At 42.9% G+C, this 18,191-nt stretch overlaps 1 pseudogene across 1 annotated transcript; it reads right to left on the bottom strand.

Annotated features, from left to right (window-relative positions):
* Positions 1-1,615: 1,615 nt before the first annotated feature.
* On the bottom strand, positions 1,616-3,769 carry LOC104605510 (3-ketoacyl-CoA synthase 4 pseudogene; annotated as a pseudogene). The gene has a single exon (XR_016076751.1). The product of XR_016076751.1 is annotated as a 3-ketoacyl-CoA synthase 4 pseudogene (transcript).
* Positions 3,770-18,191: the final 14,422 nt, after the last annotated feature.

Genomic DNA, 18,191 nt, shown 5'->3' with positions numbered 1-18,191 from the left:
GGGTCAAAATTATTTAACAGTTCGAACGGTTTAAATGATTGGACTACCCGAATCAGCAGTTTACTGATCAAATCAATAATTTTTGACAAAATAACAGTTTTGAAATAAAAAACCAGTTCCCAGTTTTGTCCGATCCGATTTTGAAAACCATGCTCCATTCCATGGACGCATGCAGGAAGTATAAATGGCTTAATTAAATGTCATTGTTTTATCTTTAGTGCATGAAACGATTGAAACTATAAAATATTTGAGGTGGTTGCAGTAATCAACTCAACTTCAACTTGAGCCATCACAGAGATCGCTACCTCTTTTAATAATCTACCCACTAAAAGATAAAAGCCATAAATCTTTCGATTCAACCAGTTACCTAAGGGCCCTTTCTTGGATGAATATAGCCGGAATACTTGTGCTAAGAACTCTTCCCTTCTTACTCGGTTAATTCTGGAGGGGTTGTGGTATATATTATTCTTTCCATTTGCAGCTCTGTGTTGAAGTTACCTCAATGCAACTTGAAGAAAGCTCTTCCGGCGAGGAGAGGAGGAACCTTTGCTGCAAAAAATTTCGGCGATAAAAAGAGGAGGAAGGAAGCCTTGAGAAGTCTCTCCCCACAAATCTCGAAGACCACGTGTCACTCGAAAGCAAGAACATACGATTGCACTGTTTTCACGTGCGACTTTGATCTACTCGCACGAGTAGATTCCATTTACATAGATAATTGATGTGTATTTAATTTCTTGGGTCTGGGCGAAGGTTTATCTGATTCACCTCGGTCTCACAGGTGGGTCTTATGTTGTAGAGCTGACGTGTTTCTCTGATTGGCCCAATAAATGAGTAGAGCTGTAGACCACTATTGGGATGGGGCTGTTTTTCAGAACCTGAATTTGCAGAATGTGTGAAATCTCCCTAACAAATGCAGATGTCATTTGGTGCAGGGAATCAACAAGTTTGAGTGCAGTTGAATGTCTTAAGTTAGCAAGGGATCGTGCACTGCAAATGAATGCATAGTTTGCAGCAAATGTTATCTGAATTCGACCCGTAAATAAAGGGATTGGACCCAACCCTATCTCATTCAAAAAATTGATTTATTTAAGTTTCATAAAACTCATCATTTTAAATATATTTTGTTCATGATATATAATATCAGTCCTTTTTCATTTTATTAATAATAAATGTTATCTCGATCATTTTCAGTTTAAATTATTAATGTACACAATATCTGATTGCAATTTGAATTTGGTTGAATTTGATATAAGAATTTGATTGTACTTTATATAAATCCAGCCAATTATATATTAAGGGTCCTTTTCGTGAACGTGATGATAAATATATCTTGTTAAATGTGAAAGTAAATTTTTTAAAATGTAAACCAACTCTAAATTGGAAAATACAGTGAATGTACTGAAGTTAAACTCTAAATAAATAGTTAGACCTTTCCTATGTTCATGAAAGGTTAAAGCTGCCTCCTAGTCAGTTTATAGTTTGATGGATAAAATCTGCCCCACCCTATTTAACCCAGTTTATCAGCCCTATCACAACAGCAACAAATCAAAAGAACAATTGAAGCTTAAGGGCTTATCTCTTTTGTTATGCTTCTTTGATTTAAAATTAATTGAAATTTTTGTTTTGCTAAATGAACAGTTTTATTTCAGAGACTAAAAGATGAACAGATAAATATGGAACAAATCCAGGGGATTTTCAATAATCAAGCACTGTTTACAATTCAATGAAGAAGCAAAAGCATTGAGCAAGGTGATGGATGACCCTGAGAATTCTTCTCTGGGTAATGGATTCTTACCCACCCAATATTGTTGACCTCTGTAGTTAACTTCATGAGATTGATCACATATTTAAGGCAACTAGCCTCCATCGATCTTTTCTCTTGAAAAATACTTATTGAGAGCCAACATGAGTCCCCACCTCTGCAATCTGTGTTGGTAATCCTTAAATGCATAATCAATGAACACAAGAATTAATACAGTCATATTGGGTTTTATTTTTATAAGAATATAGAGCTATTCTATTCTGGGATTATAATTATTTCACAAATTCTCTTTTTTTTTTTCTTCTCTCTTTTCTTTCTTCTTCTGTTCTCTCTTCTTCCTACCTTACCTTACTAGTTCTTTAATGGGTATCGATGAATGCAATCGTTCCATGGATTCTCAGAGTCTAAATACGAATCTCGCAGTGATTTCCAGACGAGGCTACACACCTTGAACCCCGTCCCAAACGCCAGCATCCACATCTTGTCACCTCGCTTCAACCTCTGTTTGGCTTCAAAATAAGCCAACTCGTAAAACACCAGACTACTGGATGTGTTACCGAATCGGTGCAAGCACATCCGAGCCGGCTCAGTCACCTCGCCGCTGAGTCGAAGCACTCGCGACACCTGTTGAATCACAGCCTTCCCACCCGTGTGGATACAGATGTGATCGAACGCCGTCGTGAAATCCGGCACCATTGGCTTTGAGTCGCCGCGTGATAGTGCACACATCAGAACCGAGTACGCATACGAGACGAGTTGACTCAGAGGGAGAACTCGGGGTGCAAGCGACTGGATGTGAGCACGCAGGCCAAGGCCTGCAACCCGAATCAAATCCTTCTTGAGCGTCACCCCAAGGTTACCCATCTCATCTTCTTGCTGAAACGCCGCTGTGTAGCAGCTGTCGTCTGCACCATGGTGAGTCCTGAGCGAACTAACGAGTTCCATCTTGGCTTCCTGCCGGCGACTCGGGTCATTGGTCATCATGACGGCAGCGCAACCGACACGAAAGATACAGTTGGTGACGAGCATGGAGCGGTCATCGCCGAAGTACCAATTCAAGCTGATGCTCTCGGTGACCACGACGAGTGCATACCTGACACGCCTACTGCTGCTCAGGAGCTTAGCAGCCATGTCAATGGACATGACTCCAGAACTACAACCCATGCCGCTCAAGTTGAAGGTCTTAACGTCGGGTCTCAGCTTATAACGGTTAACTATAAGTGCCGACAGAGATGGAGAGGGCGCGAAGGAGCCAGAGGTGACGACGACGATGTCAATCTGCTGTGGGTCGATCTGGGTTTTAGCCAGGAGAGAATCAACGGTAGAGAACATCCCTTCTTGGGATTCTTGAATGGCGGATTGCAGCTTGGCTTCGTAGTCTGTCTGGAAGATGAAGGGAGGTGCATAAGTTTCCTCACCCAGGCCAGACTTGAGATAAATGCCTCGCATGAATTCTTCGCTTGTGCTGTTGAAGCGTCTACTCCGACGCACAAAATACTCACAGACCTCGAGACTCAGCCTACGGTCGAAGCTGGGTTTAAAGCAGGTGTTGTCTAGCATCAAGACTGGACGTGGGCGGGTAAAGAGGTAGTAGATAATGGAGATGAATAGGCACCAGGCGCAGGACAGCGAGACTGTGAGGTTGTGGGAGAGGAAACCGAGGATGTGGGTGAGTGTGGTGCCGGATAAGAGGGTATGAACGAGGAGGGTTGAGGTTAAGAGAACTGCAATGGAAGCTTGGAAGAGTTGGGTGTATGTGAGGTCTTTCATGTCTGGATTGCTTGGGTTGCAGAAGTTGGCGCAGAGTGAAGGGGATATCAATTAATGACCGGGTATGTAATGGTCTGAGAGTAATGCAAGATCAGAGAGATGGTACTCATGCTTATATAGCTATTAGGTGCAGAGAAGCATGAACCTTCGCGGCTAGCCAGCTTGATTAATTGGTCTACTTGTCTGGTATGAGCTACTGAAAGGAGAAAAACCAATAATGGATGCAAGCCAGTGTATAGATAGATAGATAGAGAGAGAGAGAGAGAGAGCTAGAGATATTTAATGAAGGTTAGACTTCCGTTGGGAAGTGAGATGAGAGAGAATTCAACGTTTCAAAGTAGTCAATGTTTGTGAGCTGTTAAGGGAACTGATTAGGAGAAAGTAATTTAAGGTTTAGGGAAATGGAGAAAGAATTAATGAAAAATTATGGGGAATATAATAAGGGATTTGGAGTAAAAGGATCTCAGCTGAACAGAACAGATAAAGAGGTCAAGCTTAATGAATTTTTATTTTTATTTAGGGTATCCATGGCTATTATTACAAGAACATAAAACCCTTTTTCCATTAGCCAATTTGCTTATTTATTACATTTTGGATTTTGCTACCCACAAAGTGTTATCACTTCCCTATACACAAAGCACCAATGTCGTGTATTGGGAGCATCTCCCTATGACAAATGAGATATTTTCAATGCGCAGCTGTAATGTGCCGTGGGTACCGATTTCACATCGTCTACCCTTTTGGCTGTATTTGATTGCAATACAAACAATGCAAAACATGGCAGTGCAAGTGATTCCGCACCGGCCTGGGCTGTGGACTGTGTCGGGTTGACCCTCAAAATTTTCATCGGAGAGGGTGATATGGCCCATGATGGCCCGTGGACTACTTACGGGCCATACCATGCCAGTCCGGCACAGCCCACTTTACACCTCCAAGTACAATGAAGTAAATTAAGACATGAAGCAGAATAAATTAAAACCCAAAACAAAGTTAAACATGAATTTACATTTTTATCACTTGCACTCCCATGCATTTATACTATAGCAAATAAAATTGTACTACAACCAAACACAGCCTTACGGACAAAAAAATGTTTGTCAAATCCAATAAGGACCGAACACGTCACCCGCTCCTAAAAGAATTTGAAACTGAAGGAGTGCAGACCTAACGAGAGTTTGGACTCCAAACTTTAATCAAAATTTCCCCTCCCTCCCCACCGCCCCTCATTCCCTCTCTATCCGCTCCTTCACCCTGACCAACACAGCGTGAGTCTCACCACCGTTGTCGATACACAACGTGAATCTCACCGCCATTGGAGACGCCGCTGCAACCCTTGTAGAGATCATTAGAAAGAAGTGTGAGTCAGTGTCTTCCTAGCTTTCCTCCTAGCCTCTACCAAAGACAAAGGCCACCTCCGCTGACAAAAACAAACATCATTCTACTATAAGAGAACGAGATCCTAAAGAAAGAGAAGTCCCAACTGCTAACAGAGGTACTCTTAAAGGTGAAGTTTGATCCGTGTATACTGATGAGGGGCGTTTTGGTCACCCCGCACAACTATCGACATATGGACATTATTGACAACACAGCATCCAAATTAGTAGGACAGCTCGACAAATCAACACATGGCACCCAACATCAGATGAGTAGCCAAGTTGGGGCGAGCTCAGGCTGCTGTCAACAGAAGCTCATCTAAACCGTTCTGCGCAACATGCCCCCACAGGCACCATTACCGCGACCATAGGAGCAGCTCGCCGAACCGGGCGGCTTGTAACCGTCGCGCGAATCTAGCAACTGGCGCGCCATCATGCCTTAAACTATGGAAACAGCTCCGTAGGAGACTCAGAGACATTGCCTAATGGCACCTGAACCTCAGATAACTATAAAAGAGCCCCAAATCCACTCAAAAAAGGTATGCGCACTGAAACACTTAAGCTCTCTCACACATTCTCACAAAAATCCCCATACTGACTTAAGCATCGGAGTATTCTCCTGGGTAAAACCTACCTAGGCATTCTAATCCTTCTTTCTTTACAGCTCTTTCCAACTCGGACGTACAAATACCAGCTCGGCACTGCCAGATCAAATCCTTATTCGAGCCCAATCACAGGACACGAGGGAGCAAATAGATTGCGCATCACCAGACACTATAGCCTTTCAGATAGTAGGAAATTAAAGTGGTTAGCAGAGTTTTATGAAGATGAGGTGGTGCACCCACGTGGTAAGGGTGCTTCTAGCACACGTAGGAGAGGCATGGAAGGTAGGGGAAGAAGGGTCACCCTTTAAAGATTGTTCTCCGTTTCTCTTTTGGTTTAGTTTGGAAGGAGTACAAATGCAAATAATGAACAATACAAATACAAACAAAATAATACAAAATATAAATTAGCTAGGTTATGCAGTCTACACATTTGCATTTATACTCCTTCCAAACTGAGCCTTTAGTCGTATGGCCTTGTGGGCTTGGGTGGTGAGAACGTGAGAGTTGGGGCCCGAGGTAGGGAAGGTAGGGAAAGAAAGGTCACCCTTTAAAGGTTGTTCTCTATTTCTCTTTTGACTTAGTTTAGGAGTACAAATGCAAATAATGTACAATACAAATACAAACAAAATAATACAAAATATAAATTAGTTCCACACTCTACACATTCACATTTACACTCCTTCCAAACTGAGCCTTTAGTCGTGTGGCCTTGTGGGCTTGGGTGGTGAGACTGTGAGAGTTAGGGCCGGCTCAGTTTTTTTTCTTTCTTTTTTCTGGGGATGTCTTGTAAAGTCTTTCACGTGGTTAGCCTTTGCGTTTTGGGTCTTGATGAGGGGTAATTTGGCCCGATCAATCATATTGTGACACATGGCCTTTGAGTGACATCTTGGTGCTGAGTAAGCAAACTAGCTCGGCAAGTTAGCTTGGAGCACCTCGTCCAGGCCGACCTCTAACTCAACAAGGCCGAACTAGAAGACCTTGTAAGATTACGGTGACCTGCCCTAGAAGTTGGCCGAGCTGTCAGATCCATGGCGACCTGCGAGGAAGAGCCCACTGACCCATTCCAACAATACATTAAGCCGAGATCCATGGAGCGTTGATACCTCTACCGTTAGACTGGCCTACCGCATTGCACACCTCGAAATTACTCGGGTAGATCGTAACTCCTGCACAGATCTTGCAACCAAAGCATTAATGCGCCCAACAAAGCGAAAACGGTTAAGCTCAAACCCATTACAAGAGGGCTCTAACCACTAGTGCCTATAAAAGCCACTCACTTCTACCTGAAAAGGTACGCGCGATTACATACTTTCTAGCTCTCTCAACTCTCAAAACAATTCACAAACATCTTCTGACTTAAGCATCGGAGTGCCCTCTCTGGGTAAAAGACACCTGGGCACTCTAATTCTCTCTCTTACAGATCACACAACATCAATTGGTGTCATCTGTGGGAACTGTAACTAAAAGCTAAGTACTCTTTTTTACCTCTTTTCAAGAACCAAGAAAGCAATGGCCTCTTCAAGCAACTAGACCACGAATAACAACAACAACGGCCAAATCCCCACTGTGACTATCGGACAAATAGACGTCCCCCTACACCCAATAGTTGTACTAGAAAATGTGAACACGCCTCCTCCTGCGATTGAGCCCACCGCAGTTCCCGCAACAGTTGATGCATGCTAGTTCTATGATCTGGTATAGTGTGTGTAGGGAATGATTGAGCAACTAAAGTTCTGGGAAAGCAAGTTCACCTCCGTGGCGGGGGGGGGGGGGGGGGGGGGGGCAACTACGCAACAACAGCAATAGCAACACCACGTGCATCACCAGCAAAACCCAACAGCAACACCACGTGCATCACCAGCAAAACTCGGCTCTAGCCCAAGTTTGCAGTCTACAAAGGTATGACTGATCCGAATGAGCACGCTGATAGTTTCCAAGCCCTAATGTTACTTCATGGGGGTAATGATGTAAGCATGTGTATCGCCTTCCCATCCACCCTTAAAGAAGACCTAGCTCTAGTATTCAAGGTTGGCTCTAGGCTCCATTAAAAACTGGGACCAATTCGTCAAAATGTTCACCAACCAATTCGCCAAAAGTAAAAGGCATTCAAAATCTACAACGGCCAAAATGTTCAGAGATCCAATGAAACGTTGCGAGAATACATAAGAAGGTTCTGCATGTAACGTTTACAAATTCCCGACCTAGACCTAGTCATGCAACTCACAATGGCCAAAAATGGCGTACGTCATTCTGACCTACGCTGGGAAATGGAGCTGAACCCACTGACAACCATGGAGAAGTTCCTCGCCATGGAAAATAAGTTCATCAAAGTAGAAGAAGCCTTAGGGTCAACATCCGAGTTGTTCGGAAAGAGAAAGCGAGCTGAAGAGGAAGCAATCAACAACAAATCCAAGAAGATGAGTAAGTCTCCAAAGAGAAGTAGATCACCAAGGAGCAGACGATGCAGCTCGCCTAGGAGGAAAAGCAAGTCGCCTCAACGGGGTTCAACCTAGCGACCTAGCACCCCACCTTTGTATAGTAGGACATTTACCCCCCTGAATACAAAAAGGGGAGAAATCTTAATGCAAATAAAATCAAATAACTATGTCCGCTTAGGATGAAGGGCGACCCAAACACCAGGAACCCCAATAAGTACCGCCACTTCCACCGTGATGTTGGCCATGACATAGAAAATTGCTAGAACCTAAAAAATGAAATCGAAGACATCATCCGATGAGGTTACCTAGAGCAGTTCGTCTAGGACGAACGTCGACCAAAAGAACATAACAGAGAAGCACTGCAAACAAGTAGGGAGCAAGAAGTAGCTCCCAGAGACCAGCAACAGGAGTGACCTGTCCGAGGAGTCATAAATGTGATAATTGGAGGGTCAACTGTAGCTAGGTGCACCACCTCGGCAGGGAAAAATTCAGTTAGGGAACCGGAACATGAAGATGATAATCCCCCGTAGCGTCCATGAAAAGAAGTGATCTACTTCACTAAAGACGACGCACACATAATACAATATCCGCACGACAACGCATTGGTGGTGAAGTTACTAACCAATGACTTCAAAGTGAAAATAGTTTTGGTTGACTCTGGCAGCTCGATCGACATCATATTCCTAGAAGCCTTTGAACGAATGCAACTAAAAAAAAAGGATCTACAGCCCACCGACGTACCCCTGGTAGGCTTTAGTGGGGAAGTAGTTCGGCTAGTCGGCAGGGTGAAGGTACCAGTCGAGGCGGACTCACCTCCTAACACGGTTTGGTTTGACCATGACTTCCTAGTGGTCGCCACCCCCTCCCCATATAGTGCCATACTAGGCCGACCTATCCTACACACCCTTCGGGCGGTGGTTTCAACATATCATCTGGTAGTGAAGTTCTTTACAAATACAAGTATTGGGGTCATGCGAGGTGACCAGTTAGAATCTCGCAAGTGCTACGTAGTCACCTTGAAGGCAAAGGGCAAGATAGACACCACCTCAGGGTACGAGCTATTGACTTTAATGGTTGCATACTCCGACTACAACCAAATTTTGATGGAACCTGCGGATGAGGAGAAAACGGCCTTTGTGACCGAAACTGGTTTGTATTGTTACAAAGTCATGCCTTTCGGCTTGAAAAACGCTAGAGCAACTTTCTAGAGATTTGTAAACCATGTACTTTCAGATTTAATTGGCAATAAAATTAAGTGTTATGTTGATAACATGGTTGTCAAAACTTGGTCTTCAAATGATTTAATTGCTAACCTATACCTCATTTTCAACATTTTGAGAAAGTGCAGTTTGAAACTTAACCCAAACAAGTGAGCCTTCGGTGTGACGTCGGGTAAATTCCTCAGATACATTCTTAGTCGACGTGGCATCGAAGCCAACCCAGAAAAAATCCAGGTGATTTTGGGCATGCGATCTCCTAGCTCTCGGTTAAGGATACCCAAAAGTTAACTGGTCGAATTGCTGACTTAAACCGATTTATGTCTAAGTCGGTTTGGAAATGCTTACCCTTTTTCAAGGAAATAAAGAAAAACCAAGATTTTGAGTGGACCGAGAAGTGTCAGCTCACCTTTGATGAGTTGAAAAGATACCTTAGTTTGCCTCCCTTATTGACCAGACCAGAGACCGGGGACAAGCTGAAATTCTACCTCTCTACGAGTGACGAGGTAGTTAACTCGGTCATAATAAAAGAAGTCAAGGTTCAAAATATCGACACGTATCGGCCCATATCGGCTGATACGTATTGTTTCGAGACCCCTCTAATACGCCCCTACAGTGGGTTTATCGGGGGTCTGACTGGTTCAGGGGGTGGAGGAGCCTTAAACTGGCCCCCTTGAATCGGTTTTGAAAAAAAATAAAAAAAAAACTGTCAAAAGCTATATTGATTCGCCTGATATTCCCATGTCGGCGTATCGGGTGTATCGATATTTTGAACCTTAAGAGAAGTAGATAAAATCTAGCAACATGTTTACTACGCGAGCAAAGTCCTACACGCTGCCAAGACATGGTACTCGGACATAGAGAAGCTCTCCTTTGCATTAGTGTTGGCAGCCCGAAAACTAAGGTTCTATTTCCAAGCTCACACCATCGTAGTCCTGACTGTTCGACCTTTGAGGTAAATCCTCCAAAAGCCCGAGGTCTCAGGGAGATTGGCGAACTGGGCAATAGAGCTCAGTGAGTACGACATCCATTATGATCCGCGACTAGTAATAAAGACGCAGGTCCTAGCAGATTTCATCGCCAAGTGCACCTTTAGCTCACCAACCCCTTAAGTGGCTGAGCCGACAACCACATTGAAGGATTCAACCAGCGGGGCACCAGCCCCAACTCGCAAGATCATGACATAGAATGAGGAGTCTTGGATACTTCATGTGGATAGCTCATCCAACCAGAGTGGAAACAGAGCTGGGTTGATACTCTATGGGCCTAGCGAGGTGAAACTAGAATACACACTCCAGTTCTTGTTCCAAGTTTGAACAATGAGGCCGAATATGAAGCATTGATAGCCGGGCTGATGCTGGCAAAGGAAGTCGGGGCCATACATCTTGTGGTTTGCAGCAACTCACAGCTCATAGTGGCCTACTTGGCCAAGGTAAGAAAACTCTTGCCCAGCTTCCACTCTTGGCATCTCCAACAAATTTCGAGATCGAAAAACACTGATACCTACGACAAGGCACATTGCCAAAAGAACGAAATGCAGCTCGGTGGATAGAACGACAAGCAGCTCGCTATGTGATCGTGGGCGAGCGATTCTATAGAAGATCTTTTACGCTACCTTGCCTACGATGTCTACGCCAATCAGAAGTAGATTGGATATTACATGAAATCCATGAAGGACTCTACAAAGGACATGGGGGGCAGGGCCCTCACTCAAAAGGCTTTACGACAAGGATACTACTAGCCCACCATGAAAGCGGACACAATCGAGCTAGTCCAGAAATGTGATAAGTGCCAGCGACACGCCAACATCCTACACCAACTAGCGGTCAACCTAAAGTACTTGACTAGCCCATGGAAATTCAAACAATGGGGCAGAAGAAGTTTCTAGTGGTAGTAGTTGACTACTTAACAAAATGGGTAGAGACTGAGCCACTAGTCACCATAACATCTCGGAATGTTGATAATTTTTTTTGGAGGAATATCGTATATAGATTCGGGCTGCCAAGAATACTAATCTCAGACAATGGGAAACAATTCAAGGATATCAAATTTCAAGACCGGTGTGCACAAATAGGTATAAGGCAGAATTTCACCTCGGTCACTCATTCCCAAGCCAATGATCAAACCAAGGTAACTAACAGGGCCATCCTTCACAACCTTAAAGCTCGACTTTCTTGAGCTAAAGGTTTGTGGGTGGACGAATTGCCCAGTGTGTTATGGGCCTACTAAACAACTATTAAAACAGCACTGGGTGAAACACCTTTTAACCTATCATATGGAACCGAAGTAGTAATACCAATAGAAATGGAAGTGCTGACTCTACGATCTGAAGCCTTCGACGAAGAGACCAACGAGGATGATCTACGAACAAATCTCAACTTGGTAGAAGTGAGAGACCTAACCTACATTCGGAATGCAGCATACCAACAACGGGTGGCTCGGTACTATAATGCCCGAATCAAGAGACACCAATTTAGGTTTGGCAACTAGGTACTCAAGAAAGTCATGGTACCTGAGCCCGGTGTGGGAAAGCTTGGCCCGAACTGGGAGGACCCCTACAGGGTCTCCAAAGTTATAGGCAGGAACGTGTACAAGCTCGAAACACTCAAAGGGAAGGTAGTACCCTAGGCGTGGAATATAGACAATCTGCGTAAGTACTATCTTTGAAAAGAAGTGTTCCGAACTATGTTCGCAAATTTGTCAAATTTCGCTAAGGCATCTAGGCCAACCTATAGCTTGGCCAAAGAACACAAAAGTCAAGACCCTGAATACAACTACAAAGTCTGCTAAAGCGTTGGATTAACATGACAACAATTCGACCAAGCTGGCACAACAGAGAAGAAATCCATCCAAGAGGAAAGCAACAGATGCAAAAATCTAACTCCATTAATTAAAAGAAAGGCCAATGGTCGTACATGTATTCAAGAAAAAGGATCTCAGTAGTTTAGACATTAAAGGGCACACAGGCCCAAGAGAAACTTACAGGAGCGTGCAAGCTCCCAGAATCATCAGGAAGTCATCACTAGTAGACAGACCAAGCTACTCAATGTTGCTGCCCTAGACCTCGTCGTCGCCCTCTTCATCCGCTTCCTCGCCGTCACCCTGGACCACCGTCATCCTCCTCATCCTCTTCTAGGGTTAGAGATTCCTCATTAACTTGTGTGGCAAGCTCGAGCGGCACATTGTTCATAGAGAAGGAGCCAAAATCAAATGTAGGATGCAACCTTTTCAGGTAGCAGCAGTAAAGTTTGAAACACCTCTTCATCGTACGAATACCATCCTGCCTTTTTCTTTTCATACACCTGGGATTTCAAGAAATGAGAAACAACCGCCTCCTTAGCTTGGCAGATATCCTGAGTGTACTTTGGCTGCCTCTCCTCCAATTGACGCGCCTGGGCAGCAATGGTGTCCTAGGCCTCAACCAGCTTGCGCTAAGCCTCGGTTAGTTCGCGCTACATCCTCTAATTCAGCTCATAAAATCGGCGGGGGTCCTCTTTCAAGCTGATCTAGACCCTCTGCATCTCGGCCTGTAGCGATCTAGTGTTCGCCCACATCTCACCTCTCTCCTTTTCACTTGCATGAACATGGTCTAGCAAGACCTGTCCAATGGAGCTCGCCTGCCAAAAAGGAAGAGTATGATCAGAATAGACATCTCAGAAACAAAAGGGCAGAAATCCTATAAGGAAACAAACCTAAACAATATGGTGAGCCATCCAAGCTCCGGCTTCAATGGGGTTTAGGCTACAAAAATAACGAATATCCTCAGGGAGAAACATACCCCTGGCCAACCAAATAGCTACCCGAGGGTCAGACACACGATCAAGCACAGAAACCTCGATGACATTGGGGATGAAGCGGGGGATGTCTAAAACATAAGGGCCAGCCTCACGTTCCTCTTGGCCGACCTAAGGTTGGAAGGAAGATGGGCCAGATGAGCAGGGTGCCTCCCTCGAGGTCGACGACAAGAGGAGTAGGGTGCAGCGACCTCACCTCAACACTTACCGAGGTCCCCTCCATTGAGGAGTGGCGATCCGCCCTTTGCTTCTTCCTCAAAGCTTTCTTCCCCCTGTTAAGCGCCAACATAGAAGCCATCCTCGCCATATCTGAAGAAAATAAAAAATAGTTAGACAAGCTAGTCATCAAGGAAACAAAAAATGCATATGCAAATGACTCAATGGCCGACCTACCTATGTGACTCAAGCAATCCTGAATCAGAATAGGCTCGGCTAGAACGCTCCCTACTTCAACCTTTTGGCTGACAAACTCTTGAAGTGCTACGCGCAGCTCCTCGTCCAAAGACTCACCGAAGCTCCGACAATTGCTATTCTAGGATAGTGTTCATTCCCCAGCCACTGTCTTTAGAAAGATAAAAAGAATTTACCCTTCCACCCTTTAACCTTATTAGGGAAATTGGCCAAAACCTGCTGACCACTTTGGAGGGGAAGATAGAAGTAGAAAGGATCTTTGGTTCTCTTCATGATACACAAGCTGGAAAAAATATCTATGTTCAAGGGGAAGTTGCGGTGGTGGCACAAACTGATTAGCCCCACCAATGTACGGATTGCGGTGGTGGCACAATAGATGAAGGGGGAATCGAAGACCGGTGACCAGCGCCTCCTCATAGACGCACACCACATCTCGGTTGTGGTCCCATGGGTAATAATCAGCGTGCGGCTTGATCTAATTGTACTCATTAGGAATCTGGTGTGTGTGGCACAACTCAACTATACAATCCCAGATAGTTCGGTCGAGCCAAAGACAACTACAGCTTGCTCGACCTCACGTTTTTCTCCCTACCAAACACCCTTCATAGTACTCCCCAAACGAGTCCTCCCCTGAGGAGCTTACATCATCATTTGATATCTGGTTGGGTGACCTACCTTCAGACTGACTGTGAGACATCAAAAGGACTAAAGTACTCACCAGAAAAGCTGAAGAAGATCGGTGACAGCAACTCATAGAACCTTGTGTCAGACGAAAAGCAGAACTCCGACTATGACCTCCACTGGTCAGACACCACCCCAGAAAGCTCCAAAAACAATGCAAGTGGGGATCTCAGTGGGGACCCCTTACTTATAACCCGCTGGAAAAAGGACAAATAGTGGAGATGCGCTTACAGCGAATCTAAGGCCAACAGCGCGTGCAAAAAATTTTGAATTAAAAATTTGCAAGCCTTAAGAGTGCGTTCCTTTTTGAAATTTGAAATTAGCACGCCCTAAGCGCGCACCTCTTTTCAAAATTTTGCAAAACACGCCCCTCCCTAGAATTTTAGATTTGAAATCCACTGCAGACCAACCCTACCTCAGCCTGGGTTGAGCTAACGCCAACTCGAGAGTGGGGGGCAATTTGGTTCGATCAATCATATTGCGACATGTGACCTTCGGGTGACATCTCGACACTAAGTAAGCAAAGTAGCTCGGCAAGTTAGTTTTGAGCACCTCATCCAGGCCGACCTCCACCTCGGCAAGGCCGAACTAGAAGACCTCGTAAGATTACGGCGACTTGTCCTAGAAGTGACCGAGCTATCGGAGTCCATGGTGACCTGTGAGGAAGAGCCCACTGACCCATCCCAGTAGTACATTACCAAGCTGAGATCCTCAGAGCACTGATACCTCGACCATTAGACCGACTTATTGCATCGCATGCCTCGGAGTTACTCGGGTAGATCGTAACCCCCGCACAGACCTTGCAATCAATGCATTAATGCTCCCAGCAAAGCGGAAACAGCTCCGCAAGAAGCTCAAGCTCATTACAAGAGGGCTATGACCAGTAGTGCCTATAAAAGGCACTCACTTCTGCCTGAAAAGGTACGCATGATTACATACTTTCTAGCTCTCTCAACTCTCAAAAGAATTCACAAACATCTTCTGACTTAAGCATCAGAGAGCCCTCCCCGAGTAAAAGACACCCGGGCATTCTAATTCTCTCTTGCAGTATACATCAGCTCGGCCACCTTCCAGCTCGGCCCTGATCAGGAGATATCCAAATCAAAGTCCGAGTCACCTTACATGAGGGAGCTTCCAGATCATGCGACATCAGGTTTGCTTTTAGCTGTGTTGTAAGACCAAGTGTTTTTGGCTCTTCTACTTGTATTTTTTTTTCTTTTTCTCTTATTTATTTTAATCCATACCTTACCATTAAAAAAATATCAACAATGCTGGATTATGAGCTTTAATTGTCGCGGAAGCTTGCAACAGTTTGGACAAGGTGGCACAACTTTGTAAGCACTTAAAATGAGCACTTAAAAATTTCTTTGACACCTGTCCCTTAAAATACCCCCAGCCTATCTTTAAAAAAGATTAGTACATACCCACTTTTTACGGTTCATTTAAATGTTTACTTTGTTGTAGCTACTATATTAAGACAATACACCAAGCAGAAGTTTTCCATACCTTACCATTAAAAAAATATCGCCAATGCTGCGTTATGAGCTTTAATTGTCGCGGAAGCTTGTAAGCAGGTTAGATGAGCACTTAAAAATCTTTTTGACATCTGTCACTTAAAATACCCAGGCCTATACTTAAAAAAGATTAGTACATACCCACTTTTTACAGTTCATTTAAGCGTTTACTTTGTTGTTGCTACTATATCCGGTCCTAGCTTTTGAAAGCCCTATTTATTAAATAGGAAAGAGAATAGACCAAGCAGAAGTTTTCCAATCAAATTTATAAAGTTGTCTCAACAAATCTCTAAAAGTACACGTCAAAAGAATTCTGAAGGACTTTGCTTCTCCCACGTTCGATCAGTTTCAAAAGACAAGTGAATATGAGAAATAGGTCGGGATTGAAAATTTCAGATGCAGCTGGAAATGTGTGGATGATGTGGACAAGAAACTAGACACATGGCTTAAGGAGAGTGCATTCAATCTCTAATAAAGGCCTGAAGGGTGTCAATTGGACCAGATTTGGTCCAATACAATCCGGTCCAATATGAATACATTACAGATGGACTAGGTTCAATCCAAACCAATGAATATTTTGGACCATTTTGGACTGGTTCAGTTCAAGGAAAATATTGACAAATTAGTTTTTAAGGTTATGGGTAATTAAGGAAAATATTGACAATTTAGTAGAGTGTCAATAAACCAGCTTCAGTCAGGGCAAAGCTCGTTCCAACAACCTTTACAGCCTTATGTTGAAAATATCTCCATACTTATGTGATTTATTTCATGGGAGATATTCCCTGACAGAAGCCGAATACATTGCAGCAAAGCTTTAATATAGTATTGAAGATGCCTTGATATAGTAAAAATGCAATATACCCAATTTGCAATCAAGCAAGGGATGTCTGAGGTGGTTTAATTGAATGGCTTATTGCTTGTCTTCTGAAGGATAAAATAATAAAATTATTCAAGGGTACTGCATTATTGAACCCAACTTTAATTTCATCCACTGAACCCAACTTTAACTTCATCCACTAAGGAGCTCACAACCTCCTTAATAATTAATAAGTAGGGATACAGGTTAGGTTGCCCTGGGAGTCAGGTTAGGTTGACACCCATTGAAAATTTAACAAGTTTTCAATCCAACCAGCCGACCCAATAAGTTTTACCCTTATTAATAATTTATTCACTAAAGAATGAAGCAATAAGTAATACTTAATGCAGCCACTTCAGCTGTTATCTAATGGTCCATGGTATAATAGTGGTGGGAAGAAAATTTACAGGGTCACGAAGTGAAGTCCAATTTTGTAAGAACTAACAATAAAGTAGCAATTTCTCTGCTGAAGTCAATAGTGGGTTGTTAATTAGAAAACTTTCTTGGAAAGTTTGAAAATGAAATGATACAAGAATAACATGTTCAAGCTCATAAATTGTGGTTTTGCTTTGTATTGTTATTTCTGTGTTTTTTGGGTAGAGCTGAGTGGGTGATGAAGAGTGCTCTTGTTTTGGTTCTTGGGGCAAGGTGGTTGTCTTCCCCTGTATCCCTTTATCTTCCTTTCGATGTTGGATAATTAATTAATAAAATATTAAGGTGGCCGCCCCTTCATCCGAAGTAAAGTTTTAAGATTAAAAAAATGATAGAAGAAAGGAGTCCGGATCTCCTGTCCATACAAACTCTGCCCATGTCTATTCACATAACACTACAACCATATATGAAAAACATCTCATCATTATAAGAAAAAATATTCCCAATGTATTGTGAGTAGACTTAAGCATAGTTTTCATGGGCAGAAGATCCCGAGTCAGAAGAACAATAGACAGACGTAATATATATTACATCTCCATTAATTCACAATTGAATCAAGAAGACAAACGGCCAATGGCACTGCTAGAAGGTATTAAATATGAATATGTTTATTTTGCTATCATATCAATTTATTATAATTAACATAAAATATTGGTTGGGAAACAAGTCATGATATGTGCTATCATAAGTGAATTAAAGAAGCCATTCTCCACCACAAAACTTTCAAATGGTAGCTAGGCTCAAAGATGTGAAATTAAATAGAGATTCTTTATAACTTTGACCATAAAGTCCTTATTGTTTGGTCAAGTTTTAATTACGACATCTTTCTCAAAACTTTTTAATTACTAGTACTATGCTCGAATATATTAAATTAAATGCAAAATCTAAACTGTATCAACTGCATCATGCAATAAAGGCATGAACAGGGATGTTGTTGAAGCGGTTAAGTAATACAGTTTGTAAAATGCAGACCATGTAATAACTTTATTGTGAGTGACCAAAATCCCGATTTAACATCTAGAAAATGTTAATCAAGGCACTAAATTAAATAATAGATATTCATATTACTTTTAACTTTGCCCATAAATAACCTATTATTTTGTCAATTTTTAATTACAACATAACAGGACTAATACATCATTTTGAGGCAACTACAAGTCAAGAAACATTACATCAATACATCTATTAGTCTCGTTTTTCATATTAATTTTATTGTATATTATAATTGACTTTTTAAACCTTGCTCCCATGACACACTCTAAATTAACCAATGTTGTCTGATTTGAACCGGACTAAAAAACTGGAATGCTTCAATGGGTCACCGTTTTATTGGTGAAT

The sequence above is a fragment of the Nelumbo nucifera genome, chromosome 1 (assembly GCF_055504915.1).
Source record: "Nelumbo nucifera cultivar China Antique chromosome 1, China Antique-T2T, whole genome shotgun sequence".
NCBI classification, from domain to species: Eukaryota; Viridiplantae; Streptophyta; class Magnoliopsida; order Proteales; family Nelumbonaceae; genus Nelumbo; species Nelumbo nucifera.
This window is presented reverse-complemented; position numbering and strand designations above follow the sequence as displayed.